This window comes from Leptodactylus fuscus, unplaced genomic scaffold (assembly GCF_031893055.1).
Source record: "Leptodactylus fuscus isolate aLepFus1 unplaced genomic scaffold, aLepFus1.hap2 HAP2_SCAFFOLD_80, whole genome shotgun sequence".
NCBI lineage: Eukaryota > Metazoa > Chordata > Amphibia > Anura > Leptodactylidae > Leptodactylus > Leptodactylus fuscus.
The window spans coordinates 74,429-91,106 of record NW_027440839.1 but is presented as its reverse complement, the minus strand read 5'-3'; the positions used below and the strand labels follow the sequence as shown (position 1 = coordinate 91,106).

Below are 16,678 nucleotides of genomic sequence, written 5' to 3'. Positions count from 1 at the left end.
CTGCTGGTGCAGTCACTGTGTACATACATTACATTATATTACTGATCCTGTATTATACTCCAGAGCTGCGCTCACTGTTCTGCTGGTGCAGTCACTGTGTACATACATTACATTACTTATCCTGTATTATACTCCAAAGCTGCACTCACTATTCTGCTGGTACAGTCACTGTGTACATACATTACATTACTTATCCTGTATTATACTCCAGAGCTGCGCTCACTATTCTGCTGGTACAGTCACTGTGTACATACATTACATTACTGATCCTGTATTATACTCCAGAGCTGCGCTCACTATTCTGCTGGTGCAGTCACTGTGTACATACATTACATTACTGATCCTGTATTATACTCCAGAGCTGCGCTCACTGTTCTGCTGGTGCAGTCACTGTGTACATACATTACATTACATTACTTATCCTGTATTATACTCCAGAGCTGCGCTCACTATTCTGCTGGTACAGTCACTGTGTACATACATTACATTACTTATCCTGTATTATACTCCAGAGCTGCGCTCACTATTCTGCTGGTGCAGTCACTGTGTACATACATTACATTACATTACTTATCCTGTATTATACTCCAGAGCTGCGCTCACTATTCTGCTGGTGCAGTCACTGTGTACATACATTACATTACATTACTTATCCTGTATTATACTCCAGAGCTGCGCTCACTGTTCTGCTGGTGCAGTCACTGTGTACATACATTACATTACATTACTTATCCTGTATTATACTCCAGAGCTGCGCTCACTATTCTGCTGGTGCAGTCACTGTACATACATTACATTACTTATCCTGTATTATACTCCAGAGCTGCGCTCACTATTCTGCTGGTGCAGTCACTGTGTACATACATCACATTACTTATCCTGTATTATACTCCAGAGCTGCGCTCACTATTCTGCTGGTACAGTCACTGTGTATATACATTACATTACTTATCCTGTATTATACTCCAGAGCTGCGCTCACTATTCTGCTGGTACAGTCACTGTGTATATACATTACATTACTTATCCTGTATTATACCCCAGAGCTGCGCTCACTATTCTGCTGGTACAGTCACTGTGTACATGTATTACATTACTTATCCTGTATTATACTCCAGAGCTGCGCTCACTATTCTGCTGGTACAGTCACTGTGTATATACATTACTTATACTGTATTATACTCCAGAGCTGCGCTCACTATTCTGCTGGTACAGTCACTGTGTATATACATTACATTACTTATCCTGTATTATACTCCAGAGCTGCGCTCACTATTCTGCTGGTACAGTCACTGTGTATATACATTACATTACTTATCCTGTATTATACTCCAGAGCTGCGCTCACTATTCTGCTGGTGCAGTCACTGTGTACATACATTACATTACATTACTTATCCTGTATTATACTCCAGAGCTGCGCTCACTATTCTGCTGGTGAAGTCACTGTGTACATACATCACATTACTTATCCTGTATTATACTCCAGAGCTGCGCTCACTATTCTGCTGGTGAAGTCACTGTGTACATACATCACATTACTTATCCTGTACTGATCCTGAGTTAGTGTGATTTGGGTAATCTGAGGGTTTATGGGCCAGATGGAAACTACAATCCCAATACTGATGTCAGTGCTTATGGGCCCCCTAAGGCTCCTGGGCCCGATGTGACTGCTCCCTCTGCACCCCCTCAAGTTACATCCCTGCATAGATAGATAAATACTGTGAGAAGGTGACAGGCAGAGTGTTGGAGTCCCGGAATATCAGCCCCAGGTTTCTGACTTATGTGTGGTCCAGGGAGAGTCTGGAGTAGCCTCAGCCCCAGGTGTGGGTCATAGGCTGGTTACTGGGCCAGAAAAGGCTGCAGATCCTGGGAGGAGAGGAGGCGCCGGGTCTGTCCTGACACTGAGAGCCTTGTGTATGGTGTTGTTTTGGTTGATTCCTGTGACCGGTAGTAAGCCACATGTACAGTAAGTATTTTCCGTTTAGTTAGTGCTCGGACGAGCAGGGTTTTGTTTGATGTTTTGCCTGAAGTTAAGGCTGGATTTTATCTTGCCCATTTTGTGCATGACGTGAAGGTTTATTTATTGTGCTGTTTTTCCAAATAAACCTGATTGTATGAGACATTGTGCCCCTCTCTCTAACTGGTTGGGTCCGCACCCCTGCTGCTACCAAGTTACCTAACGCACATTATATACAATATAGATAGATAGATAAACACATAGATAGATAGACAGACATCCTTATACGACCGACCCCCTGCACTGTCCCGAATTGTCATCACAGAATATTCAACCAACTTTATTTGACTTTATTGTTGACACAGATATCTCATGTCCATCATCAGACGTATATACCATGACAACATATATACTGATATACAAGGTACATATAGGGAGACTTATAGGGTCCAAATGTACCCAAATAACCACCCTCCGCCCCACTGTCATGTGATACTGCTCTGTCCACTGACTGGCCAAGAAGTGTCCAGAAAGAGGAGGAGGTTGTGTGCTTCGCTATTTAGTGGCTGTCATGGCGTCCTCCATGTTGGCGGCCGGTGGCGGGATGTGCAGTGAGTCCCGGGCGCTGTAGTAATATGTCTGATATTTAGTTGATTTTCAATAAAACAACCTAATATCAAACATATCAGACAGAACCGAGGAGAGAGCGGCCCGACTGGCCTGGACCCCGCTGGACGCCGCCGTCTCCGGAGAGCGCCACCTACTGGGCACCACTGCTAATTCCAGAGTCCACGAGGATGGAGAGCGAGACACTCTCGACCTGGGGGAACAGAGACAGCCATGATGTCAGAGGTCTGTATCAGGAAGAGACAGGCACAATGTGAGAGGTCTATAGACGAGAAGAGACAGCTACGATGTCAGAGGTCTGTAGTCAGGAAGAGACAGCCATGATGTCAGAGGTCTGTATCAGGAAGAGACAGGCACAATGTGAGAGGTCTGTAGTCAGGAAGAGACAGTCATGATGTCAGAGGTCTGTAGTCAGGAAGAGACAGCCATGATGTCAGAGGTCTGTAGTCAGGAAGAGACAGGCACAATGTGAGAGGTCTATAGACGAGAAGAGACAGCTACGATGTCAGAGGTCTGTAGTCAGGAAGAGACAGCTACGATGTCAGAGGTCTGTAGTCAGGAAGAGACAGCCATGATGTCAGAGGTCTGTAGTCAGGAAGAGACAGGCACAATGTAAGAGGTCTATAGACGAGAAGAGACAGCTATGATGTCAGAGGTCTGTAGTCAGGAAGAGACAGCCATGATGTCAGAGGTCTGTAGTCAGGAAGAGACAGGCACAATGTAAGAGGTCTATAGACGAGAAGAGACAGCCATAATGTCAGAGGTCTGTAGTCAGGAAGAGACAGCCATGATGTCAGAGGTCTGTAGTCAGGAAGAGACAGCCATGATGTGAGAGGTCTGTAGTCAGGAAGAGACAGCCATGATGTCAGTGGTCTGTAGTCAGGAAGAGACAGGCACAATGTAAGAGGTCTATAGACGAGAAGAGACAGCCATAATGTCAGAGGTCTGTAGTCAGGAAGAGACAGCCATGATGTCAGAGGTCTGTAGTCAGGAAGAGACAGCCATGATGTGAGAGGTCTATAGACGAGAAGAGACAGCCATAATGTCAGAGGTCTGTAGTCAGGAAGAGACAGCCATGATGTGAGAGGTCTATAGACGAGAAGAGACAGCCATAATGTCAGAGGTCTGTAGTCAGGAAGAGACAGCCATGATGTCAGAGGTCTGTAGTCAGGAAGAGACAGGCACAATGTGAGAGGTCTATAGACGAGAAGAGACAGCCATAATGTCAGAGGTCTGTAGTCAGGAAGAGACAGGCACAATGTGAGAGGTCTATAGACGAGAAGAGACTGCTACGATGTCAGAGGTCTGTAGTCAGGAAGAGACAGCCATGATGTCAGAGGTCTGTAGTCAGGAAGAGACAGCCATGATGTCAGAGGTCTATAGTCAGGAAGAGACAGGCACAATGTGAGAGGTCTATAGACGAGAAGAGACAGCTATGATGTCAGAGGTCTGTAGTCAGGAAGAGACAGCCATGATGTCAGAGGTCTGTAGTCAGGAAGAGACAGCCATGTCAGAGGTCTCTAGACGAGAAGAGACAGCCATGATGTGAGAGGTCTGTAGTCAGGAAGAGACAGGCATGATGTGAGAGGTCTGTAGTCAGGAAGAGACAGCCATGTCAGAGGTCTCTAGACGAGAAGAGACAGCCATGATGTGAGAGGTCTGTACTGGAAATGAGGTAGTAAGGATATATAGTAGGAAAAAGTCAAGAGACAGAGAAAGTGGGAGACAGTCATGCAAAAGAGACTGATAGCAGACAGCCAGGATGGTCCTGACGAAGACAGTCATAGACAAGAGACAGTAGACAGCAGGGTGGAAAGGGACAGTCAGAAAACCAGAACAACACAGACATGGTAGGAAATGAGAGAGCAAGGAAGGGAATGGAGAGACAGACAAGACTGTGAGAAGTGTCCGAGAGAGAGGGAAGGAGCGGAGATCTCAGACAGAGAGAGGACGAATAACTTGGCGTGAACATGAGAGGCGAGAGAGCGGCCTGGGAGAGGCCAGGGGAGTTACTGGGATAAAGAGGAACTAGGATGAGAGCAAGAGACAGTCAAGAGACAGCTGAGGAATAAGTGACTATTACACTGCTCACTATAGAGAGCTGCAGAATATTGCTCTACCTCCTCTAATATGTGTCTGTCAGGAGGGAGAGAGGATAGAGCGATGCTCTGCAAAGAGGTCAGTAGTGTAATAGTCTGCAGGAGATATCACCATGTATCAGGAGGTAGCGAGAACAGAGCGATGCTCTGCAGAGAGGTCAGTAGTGTAATAATCTGCTGGATATATCACTATGTATCAGGAAATAGAGGAGCGATGTTCTGCAGATGTGTAGAGAGATCAGTGGTGTAATAGTCTGCAGGATAGATCACTATGTATCAGGAGGTGAGGATAGAGCGATGTTCTGCAGTGAAGTCAGTGGTGTAATAGTCTGCAGGAGATATCTGCTATGTATCAGAGAGGACAGAGCGATGTTCTGCGGATCTGTAGAGAAGTCAGTGGTGTAATAATCTGCAGGGCAGATACGTATGTATCAGAGAGGACAGAGCGATGTTCTGCAGATCTGTAGGGAAATCAGTAAAATAATAGTCTGCAGGATAGATCACTATATATCAGGAGGTAGAGAGAACAGAGCAATATTCTGCAGAGAGGTCATTGGTGTAATAGTCTGCAGGAGATATCACTATGCATCAGGAGATAGAGGAGCGATGTTCTGCAGATGTGTAGAGAGATCAGTGGTGTAATAGTCTGCAGGAGATATCACCATGTATCAGGAGGTAGAGAGAACAGAGCGATGTTCTGCAGAGAGGTCAGTAGTGTAATAATCTGCTGGATATATCACTAAGTATCAGGAAATAGAGGAGCGATGTTCTGCAGATGTGTAGAGAGGTCAGTGGTGTAATAGTCTGCAGGATATATCACTATGTATCAGAAGGTCAGAGAGGACAGAGCGATGTTCTGCAGGTCTGTAGAGAGGTCAGTGGTGTAATAGTCTGCAGGAGATATCACCATGTATCAGGAGGTAGAGAGAACAGAGCGATGTTCTGCAGAGAGGTAAGTGGTGTAATAATCTGCAGGAGATATCACTATGTATCAGGAGGTAGAGAGAACAGAGCGATGTTCTGCAGAGAGGTAAGTGGTGTAATAATCTGCAGGATATATCACTAAGTATCAGGAAATAGAGGAGCGATGTTCTGCAGATCTGTAGGGAGGTCAGTGGTGTAATAGCCTGCAGGATAGATCACTATGTATCAGGAGATAGAGGAGCAATGTTCTGCAGATGTGTAGAGAGGACAGAGGTGTAATAGTCTGCAGGAGATATCACTATGTATCAGGAGGTAGAGAGAACAGAGTGATGTTCTGCAGAGAGGTCAGTGGTGTAATAATCTGCAGGAGATATCACTATGTATCAGGAGGTAAAGAGGACAGAGCAATGTTCTGCAGATCTGTAGGGAGGTCAGTGGTGTAATAGCCTGCAGGATAGATCACTATGTATCAGGAGGTAGAGAGGACAGAGTAATGTTCTGCAGATCTGTAGGGAGGTCAGTGGTGTAATAGTCTGCAGGATATATCACTAGGTATTAGGAGGTAGAGCGGACAGAGCGATGTTCTGCAGAGAGGTCAGTGGTGTAATAATCTGCCTGTGTATGTTGTAGTACAGTCTGCAGTACCGGGGATGTCCTGTACTAGTCTGGGGGTGCTATAGTTGGCGGTCGCCCTCTATAGACCTTCCCCTGGCCTCTGTGTCAGTGTCACCTACCTGAGGATGTCTGCGGTCAGGACTGGCAGTGCTGGTGCTGTGAGGACCCGGGGTATATAAGGACCTGCCCCGCTGTGGGGTCCAGCACCCCCCTCCTCCCCCCAGCCCCATTAATTATAAAGCATTGATCTTACCTCTTCCAATCAATACTGGGCAGTGTGCGCCGGGCCCGCTGTGAGTGCGTCTCGTGGCCCCGGGGCCCCAGCTACAATTAATAAGCTTTATTAGCTCTAGCCTTGTGAGCAGGCATCCGAAAATCCGGCTGGGCCTTGCCTGTGTCTGGGGGTGTTCAGTGTTTCACGGTCTTGTGTGGGTAGAACATAAGAGCTTGTATTCTGCCAGAGCCCAGAAACACAGAGGCTACAGATCTTACTGCAGGAGCTGTACATGTGAGCTGTGCCCAGAGGAGGCGCGAGGTACCCAACACCTCATGTGTACACTGAGCCCTAATATATCACTTATATATACTGCGGAAAGCTGGGTGACGGCCGACGTGGCCACTAGTATTATTATATCAGTGATGTCAGTGACAGGGGGCGGGGCTGTGACTACCTCTCAGACATGATATATACAGGCTGGTTGTCAGTAACAGGGGGCGGGGCTGTAACAACCTCTCAGACATGATATATACAGGCTGGTTGTCAGTAACAGGGGGCGGGGCTGTGACTACCTCTCAGACATGATATATACAGGCTGGTTGTCAGTAACAGGGGGCGGGGCTGTGACTACCTCTCAGACATGATATATACAGGCTGGGTGTCAGTAATAATAGGTGAATAACTGTACTGTAGTATAAGGGGGCGGAGCTCATGTGTGATCACATGTCATTATATCAGTGATGTCAGTAACAGAGGGCGGGGCTGTGACAACCTCTCAGACATGATATATACAGGCTGGTTGTCAGTAACAGGGGGCGGGGCTGTAACAACCTCTCAGACATGATATATACAGCTGGTTGTCAGTAACAGGGGGCGGGGCTGTGACAACCTCTCAGACATGATATATACAGCTGGTTGTCAGTACCAGGGGGCGGGGCTGTGACAACCTCTCACACATGATATATACAGGCTGGTTGTCAGTAACAGGGGCGGGGCTGTGACTACCTCTCAGACATGATATATACAGCTGGTTGTCAGTAACAGGGGGCGGGGCTGTGACAACCTCTCACACATGATATATACAGGCTGGTTGTCAGTAACAGGGGGCGGGGCTGTGACAACCTCTCAGACATGATATATACAGCTGGTTGTCAGTAGCAGGGGGCGGGGCTGTGACAACCTCTCAGACATGATATATACAGGTGGTTGTCCTCAGGTATAGTAGTAGAGTCTGTGTGTACTTGTAGGCTTTTGTCTCTATGGCCTTCTTGTGCGTCTGGTATCTCAGCTATGGTGCACACACGTGTCTCGGTGCAGTGATCCGGTGACGGGAGTTGATGTGACACGGCTGTAAAGTGATATTGATTGTCTTTGTAGGCCTGGAGAGGATCTCTGACCTTGGGAATGAAGCCATGTGTCTCGGTCACAAAATCCGAAACCTCAACAGATGCTGTCACCGTAAAGGACGAAAATCATCAAGTGGGACATAACGCGGCCTAAGAGTAGTCCTGACGCGTCTTCTTCAATAGAGATAAGTGAAGACTAAGAGAGACGTATTAGGAGTTTCTTAAGCCCGTCTTAATAAAGTCCCAGACTGGTGTGAGGCGCGCCTGAATTATTAAGATGTGCCAACCTCGTATAAGGACACACCTGGAGCTCCAGGACGTAGAGCGACAGAAACCGGGAACTCGCGTAGATTTATGTTGTATCTCAGGACAGTGTTTGGCAATACATTTGTCGAGTATGGCATTCCCACCCAGTGACACGGTGCTCCATGAAAAACCAGAACTGCCCCACACCTCCCAATATGGAATGGAGGAGGAGGGTGGCAAGTTGGACTTGAAGTAAGACCTCGTACTACTGGGGGGTGCACCAGTAGTGCACAGTGTGGTGCACCATTGCTTCACAACCTGTCTGTACCAGGAGCAGGGGAATAACTACCGGGGTAGCAGGGGTAGTGGCTGCCACAGGCCCCGGGACATTAGGGGCCCGGCGACAGCCATTACTGTTGCGTTTTTTTTTCTTAATAGGCCGTTACCGACTGGAGTTACTTAACGGGCCCTATTTACTTACCGATCCTGGCAGGGGCCGGGATCGGTAGTGACGCCGCGAGCCCCATAAACACTATTATTATACTCTGGGGTCTTTTCCAACCCCCGAGTATAATGATCGGAGGTCGGGAGAGGTAAGATAACATAAAAAACATTGTTACTTACCTCTCTAGGCAGGCTTCGGGCCTAGTTGTGTGATGTCCCTGACGTCACTTGACCGGGACCTGTGTTTTTTATGTTGACACCCCCTCAGTCTCCGATTATTATACTCTGGGGCCTGAAAAGAACCCAGAGTATAATAATTGTTCATGGGTGTCCACTATGGAGCATAATACTGTGTGCAGGGGCCAATATGGGGTGTAATAGTAAGTGCAGGGGCCACAATACTGTGTGCAGGGGCTACTATGGAGCATAATAAAGCGCGCAGGAATGCGGGGGGGAGGGGGCAGTCAGGGTCTTCGGTGTCGGTCAGGGGGAGGGCATGGAGCCCCGCCATTCCTAGTTATGCCACTGAGCAGGAGGATTGAGATTTCAGTGAACACTCATCATCTGGGGTACTGGAAGAAACCATTCAGTTGGCAGGCAGTGGGGCATGTCATCACTTAAGGACTTGTCCATACCAAAAGGAGGAAAATTTTAATTTCAGTGAAAGTTCATGCTCTGAGGACACTTAGTCAGCAGGTAGTGTGACCTGTCATCACTCCAAGACCAGAAGGAGGAGGATTTAAATTTCAGTGAAAATTCATGTTCTGGGGGCACTGGACATAGACACTTAGTCATCAGGCAGTGTGGAATGCAATCACTTCAAGATCTATCAGTACCAAGAGATGGAGGATGTAAATTTCAGTGTAAATTCCTGCTCTGAGGCACTAGAAGGAACCACTTAGTCCGCAAACGGTGTGACATGTCGTCACCAGGACCAGAAGGAGGAGGATTTAAATTTAAATGAAAATGCATTTTTTCAAAAACTATAACAGCGCCGTATCAATACAAATTTAAAGCCTAACCGTATACCAGCAGACAGTGTGACAAATTATAAATCACACTTTTAATAAAGTTTTCTTTACAACTTGCCCCTTAAATTGACTGAAGACATCAAGAAGCGGCGCACTACCACCACCAGGAGGAATAAAATTACAATTAAACTTGAAATACAATTGTATAAGATTGTATAAGGTCGGCTCCTGTCAGGAGGATTTAAATTTCATTGAATTAATAAAAAAAAAAGTCACTTGGACAAAGACTGAAGCGAAGTATAATTACCGGCAGGGAAGAACGGGGATTTTACCAAGAAATGCAACTAAATTTGTGCTGTGCGTGAATTTCACATGCATTGGAGAGGTGTTATTAGACGCAGTGTGTTGATTGGTGCGTGTCACTTTAAGGGGCGCCCAGAATACCTATGACGGGCAGGGGTCTGCTATTCAAGGGTCTGATCCCGCACGGAGCTTGTGCAGTGGTCAGGACAGGGTCTTCTTGCTGCATGTATGGTATGGTCAACTAGTACAGGAGAGGCACGGTAAGCACCCCAGCACGGAAACGTCTTATCATCCGGGTCATGTGATCCTTCTTCCCTACTTTCTTATGACAGTGGCCATTTTAGGGAATTCCCCCAAATTTCCTAATTTGACTGAATCAAATACTTATGATAAATCGTCACACGTCTCTTCTTCTTCATGTGACAACAGCCCTATATAATCCTCCCGGATATATTACAATTTACGGTATCTTTATTACAGGTTATACCGTTAGTATTTCGGTTTTCGTTATTGAGCCCAGTAGCCGCCCCCTACCCTCTATTACTATAATGGCGTGTATTATGTGTGCCTGCAGTAATTGCCCCCTGTGATGTGATTCGTATCGGCACGTTCAGCCGTGTCTTTAGGCCATACAAGGCCGGAGCAAGCAGCTCATCTGGCATGAAGGACGAGGAAGGATTTGGAGGCAGGAGGCACCGTGACCTCGCTATGAGGACACATCCCATTCTGTAGTGAGGTTTGGTTCCAGGCGGCAGCGTCCTACGTGACCTCTGACCCTCTTCATTGACTTCTGCAGTATGTGCGCTATTGCTCCCTGTTATCAGGCGATTGTAGTGACGGAAATTCATTTTTTTTTTCGATTGGTGGATCACGGAATTACCTGCGGTATGTCGTATCATATCAAAATGAATGGAAGCAGCTGCGTTATTTAGGAGTCTGGGAAAGCTGGGTGACGGACAGGATTCTTCACATGACATAGGTTACGACTATATGGCGCATTTGGCCGCAACTTCCATCACGTGACAAAAAACACTATGCCAGCGACTCCTTTGCCAGTGTAAGTTAATAAAGTCTCCTTACGATCTCAATGGTGCCGGGACCGAAACTCCTAGTCACAAAAAACATTCGACGGTGCTCGATCTTTTAGTCGGAGAAACGGCGGCGGCGAGGTCGTAATGAGACTTCATTCGCTTACATTGGTGAGGGCGTCACAGCATCCTAGCTTTAGGAAACCAGGGACTATAGGCTTTCAGGAACATGGGAAAGTAGGGTGAACACCACTGGAGTGAAAGTTCCTCCGTAGTCAGTAGTGTAAAGCTTCGCTGATTTCAGCCGCCACTCCTCCGGCACTCGAGGGGTTACACAGGGCCTCAGTAGAACAATGAACAAAGCAGCGGGAGGGCGAGGTGGTGGAATGAGGGGTGTGTCGCCTGTGAGGTGCGGCCGGGAGCTCCCTGCACAAGCATTTACCATCTGCACACTCGACTTTGCCCCCAGAGCTGAGAGGGTCGTCCCCTGAAATGCCTGCTCCAAGGCCTATGGGATCCTCTGAACACACAGGCCTGCAGTTCTAGCAACCAATCACAGCGCAGCTTTCAGTTTCCCACAGCACTATAAGACATGAAAGCTGCGCTGTGATTGGTTGCAATGGGCAACACTGAGAGGTATCTCTACAGTCTGAGGTGGTCACTGCTATGGCGGATATGGAATGTGCGGGATTATATCCCCATAAAAAGATGTGACCCAAGGCAACAACAATGAGAATGGCGGCTCTACCACAGCTCATCTGCTGCTCAGGCACAGCAAACACTCAAAATGGCTGCTGAATTCACTGAGTCATAAATGGTTAATGTCAAGCGGAATGTACCATAGGTGACTACAATCTATTACTATCTGTTATCAGCCATGTCAGGGGAGGAGAGGCCGACTGTAGGACAGGAGAATACAATCTATTACTATCTGTTATCAGCCATGTCAGGAGGGGAGAGGCCGACTGTAGGACAGGGGAATACAATCTATTACTAGCTGTTATCAGTCATGTCAGGAGAGGCCGACTGTAGGACAGGGGAATACAATCTATTACTATCTGTTATCAGCCATGTCAGGAGAGGAGAGGCCGACTGTAGGACAGGGGAATACAATCTATTACTATCTGTTATCAGCCATGTCAGGAGGGGAGAGCCCGACTGTAGGACAGGAGAATACAATCTATTACTATCTGTTATCAGCCATGTCAGGAGAGGAGAGGCCGACTGTAGGACAGGAGAATACAATCTATTACTATCTGTTATCAGCCATGTCAGGGGAGGAGAGGCCGACTGTAGGACAGGGAAATACAATCTATTACTATCTGTTATCAGCCATGTCAGGAGAGGAGAGGCCGACTGTAGGACAGGGGAATACAATCTATTACTATCTGTTATCAGCCATGTCAGGGGAGGAGAGGCCGACTGTAGGACAGGGAAATACAATCTATTACTATCTGTTATCAGCCATGTCAGGAGAGGAGAGGCCGACTGTAGGACAGGGGAATACAATCTATTACTATCTGTTATCAGCCATGTCAGGAGAGGAGAGGCCGACTGTAGGACAGGAGAATACAATCTATTACTATCTGTTATCAGCCATGTCAGGAGAGGAGAGGCCGACTGTAGGACAGGAGAATACAATCTATTACTATCTGTTATCAGCCATGTCAGGAGGGGAAAGGCCGACTGTAAAACAGGGGAATACAGTCTATTACTATCTGTTATCAGCCATGTCAAGAGAGGAGAGGCCGACTGTAGGACAGGGGAATACAATCTATTACTATCTGTTATCAGCCATGTCAGGAGAGGAGAGGCCGACTGTAGGACAGGGGAATACAATCTATTACTATCTGTTATCAGCCATGTCAGGAGAGGAGAGGTCGACTGTAGGACAGGAGACTACAATCTATTACTATCTGTTATCAGCCATGTCAGGAGAGGCTGACTGTAGGACAGGGGAATACAATCTATTACTATCTGTTATCAGCCATGTCAGGAGAGGAGAGGCCGACTGTAGGACAGGAGAATACAATCTATTACTATCTGTTATCAGCCATGTCAGGAGGGGAGAGGCCGACTGTAGGACAGGGGAATACAGTCTATTACTATCTGTTATCAGCCATGTCAGGAGAGGAGAGGCCGACTGTAGGACAGGGGAATACAATCTATTACTATCTGTTATCAGCCATGTCAGGAGAGGCCAACTGTAGGACAGGGGAATACAATCTATTACTATCTGTTATCAGCCATGTCATATAGAACAAACATGGTAAGGAGGAACAAATCACAACATAATGACCAAGTGTCTATTCCAAACCTGTAGGTCGAAGTACAAAAATAGTCCCAAATTCACAATAAAGATATGAACACAAAACAAAAGAAGATGAATAAATCTTTATTAAAGGACAATATAAAAGATGCACGGGGGAGGACATAAGTACCATCGGACTGGAGAACCAAATACGGTAGGTATACAAAAGATAAACATGGGTAAGTATGTAAATATAATCAGACAGCATATAAAAGCGACAGTGATGTAATAGCGTCGTAGGTGTGTACATAGCACTGAATAAAGGTGGCGGTTATGGTTATCATTATAACCAGGAAGACTCAATATAATGAAAAGTAGTACTATGTTTTCCAAGATGAGTATGGAAAAAAAAAAAAAAATATATATATATATATATATATATATATATATATATATATATATATATATATATGTCACGGAGCAAAGGTATACGTCTTCCTCCGGATGGTCTTTTGAATCAACACGGACGCAAGAGGTCGGGAGACAACAGCAATTTATTGTAATCCACAAAGTTAGTAGCCGGCGGCGGTCACATCAACCGTAATAACAATAAGTCCACGGAAGTCACAATCCAATGATAGCTTTGGCTCCTTGGTCCTGTAACTAAATCCTGGCTCTCTGCAGAGCTGTGCACAGGCCGGCTAACACATACTAACTGCTAGCTACAACTATATACTAAGACTGTTACACCTATATCTGTGGGTGGGAAGGGCTGAGTCACAGATCCTTCCCCCCTCACCTATACCAAGGAGAGCAGACTCCCTGTCTACTATGGACAATGCACCATCCAACATCTTCTTGGAGACACTGATCAGATTATCTCCACCCATTGTCCTCACTAGTTAGAGGTATTTGCATACAATGTGCTAACACACTAGACCCTAATCAGCCAACTACACACTGATGTATATAACAGGTTAGAGAATACATTCCACATGAAATATATATTACACATTGCCTATAGTATAGACTCTAACCATCCCGTGACAATATATATATATATATATATATATATATATATATATATATATATATATATGTATCTTGGCAAACAAGAAGACACAATATGGTGAGAGATAGTGTTATCTAGTCATGTCTTAGAGGTAAGTATAGACAATATGTCATTTGTAGCAAATATACTCGAGCAAATACCAACGGCAATAAAAATGTATATAAGAAGGTATATTTAAGACCTGGTGGAAAACTAGTCTGTATTATAAGGATACTGAAAAATGAGAACCAGGCTAACACATGATGGGGAGAAATGTACCATGTGACCACAATATAGAAGTTTAGGCAAGTAGCAAATAGTAAACTAATGGCCTGGAAAGCATATTTAATCTAGACACATGAGAAGTGAAACATACTAGGATGTATAGGATAGGACTGTATGACAGGTGAATCTATCTATTGTTCTCTGCTATCAGCCATTTTAGGCTCTCTTTTACAGAATTTATGACCTAAGTCTATTACATGTTTCATACATTCAGGAAGAAATGATGGTATTAGTGATGGTGGTTATTATTCCGCAGTCACTGTGGAGGCCTGGAGCAGTCAGCAGTTATGATCTGGCCGGACAAGTCGCTCCAGAGTGTAAATCCCCAGGTGCCTCATAAATAAGGGATAGAGAGGATTTGTCCTGTAAATCCTGGGATTTCTGCAGAGCTGATTCCTTCATCCTGTTTAGGGCCTCACTGAGCGACATTTCTGTGGCTTTAGGAGGATGTGCGAACCTCTGCGGCCAGGAAATGATGAGAGACCTCCATATAGAGAATTCTTCAAGACAGTGCCAGGAGGTGGACGACATCCCCATACAGCCACTCTGACTGGACAGTGAATTATCACTGGGTATATAGGGAGTGAGTCTAACCCGGAGGAGCAACAGAGGATTTAGGAGTTAGAAGCGGGTTATCTGTATATCGTGATACTCGTCCCATCAGGAACCACTAAAATTGTAATGGCTGATAACAGATAGTAATAGACTGTATTCCCCTGTCCTACAGTCGGCCTCTCCTGACATGGCTGATAACAGAGAGTAATAGATTGTATTCCCCTGTCCTACAGTCGGCCCCTCCTCCCCTGACATGGCTGATAACAGATAGTAATAGATTGTATTCCCCTGTCCTACAGTCGGCCTCTCCCCTCCTGACATGGCTGATAACAGATAGTAATAGATTGTATTCTCCTGTCCTACAGTCGGCCTCTCCTCTCCTGACATGGCTGATGACAAAGAGTAATAGATTGTATTCCCCTGTCCTACAGTCGGCCTCTCCTCTCCTGACATGGCTGATAACAGAGAGTAATAGATTGTATTCCCCTGTCCTACAGTCGGCCCCTCCTCCCCTGACATGGCTGATAACAGATAGTAATAGATTGTATTCTCCTGTCCTACAGTCGGCCTCTCCTCTCCTGACATGGCTGATAACAGATAGTAATAGATTGTATTCTCCTGTCCTACAGTCGGCCTCTCCTCTCCTGACATGGCTGATAACAGATAGTAATAGATTGTATTCCCCTGTCCTACAGTCGGGCCCTCCTGACATGGCTGATAACAGATAGTAATAGATTGTATTCCCCTGTCCTACAGTCGGCCTCTCCTGACATGGCTGATAACAGATAGTAATAGATTGTATTCCCCTGTCCTACAGTCTGCCTCTCCTGACATGGCTGATAACAGCTATTAATAGATTGTATTCCCCTGTCCTACAGTCGGCCTCTCCTCTCCTGACACGGCCGATAACAGATAGTAATAGATTGTATTCTCCTGTCCTACAGTCGGCCTCTCCTCTCCTGACATGGCTGATAACAGAAAGTAATAGTTTGTAGTCACCTGTCCTACAGTCGGCCTCTCCTCTCCTGACACGGCTGATAACAGATAGTAATAGATTGTATTCCCCTGTCCTACAGTCGGCCCCTCCTGACATGGCTGATAACGGATACTAATAGATTGTATTCTCCTGTCCTACAGTCGGCCTCTACCCTCCTGACATGGCTGATAACAGAAAGTAATAGATTGTATTCTCCTGTCCTACAGTCGGCCTCTCCCCTCCTGACATGGCTGATAACAGATAGTAATAGATTGTATTCCCCTGTCCTACAGTCTGCCTCTCCTGACATGGCTGATAACAGATAGTAATAGATTGTATTCTCCTGTCCTACAGTCGGCCTCTCCTCTCCTGACATGGCTGATAACAGATAGTAATAGATTGTATTCCCCTGTCCTACAGTCGGTCTCTCCTCTCCTGACATGGCTGATAACAGATAGTAATAGATTGTATTCCCCTGTCCTACAGTCGGCCCCTCCTGACATGGCTGATAACAGATAGTAATAGATTGTATTCCCCTGTCCTACAGTCGGCCCCTCCTGACATGGCTGATAACAGATAGTAATAGATTGTATTCCCCTGTCCTACAGTCGGTCTCTCCCCTCCTGACATGGCTGATAGCAGATAGTAATAGATTGTATGCCCCTGTCCTACAGTCGGCCTCTACCCTCCTGACATGGCTGATAACAGAAACTAATAGATTGTATTCTCCTGTCCTACAGTCGGCCCCTCCTGACATGGCTGATAACAGATAGTAATAGATT

The 16,678-nt window shown here is 46.1% G+C and overlaps 1 long non-coding RNA gene across 3 annotated transcripts; it reads left to right on the top strand.

Moving 5' to 3' along the window:
- The first annotated feature begins 3,314 nt into the window (after window positions 1-3,314).
- LOC142188800 (uncharacterized) lies at window positions 3,315-6,357 on the top strand. 3 transcript variants are annotated; one of them, XR_012713108.1, is made up of 4 exons: window positions 3,315-3,420; window positions 3,493-3,816; window positions 4,102-4,180; window positions 6,348-6,357. It is a non-coding gene; the product is annotated as an uncharacterized LOC142188800 (long non-coding RNA). The 3 variants fall into 3 exon arrangements; XR_012713107.1 differs by lacking the exon at window positions 3,315-3,420 and having other exon boundaries at window positions 3,480-3,816; XR_012713109.1 differs by lacking the exons at window positions 3,315-3,420; window positions 6,348-6,357 and adding an exon at window positions 4,207-4,249 and having other exon boundaries at window positions 3,480-3,816; window positions 4,102-4,173.
- Window positions 6,358-16,678: the final 10,321 nt, after the last annotated feature.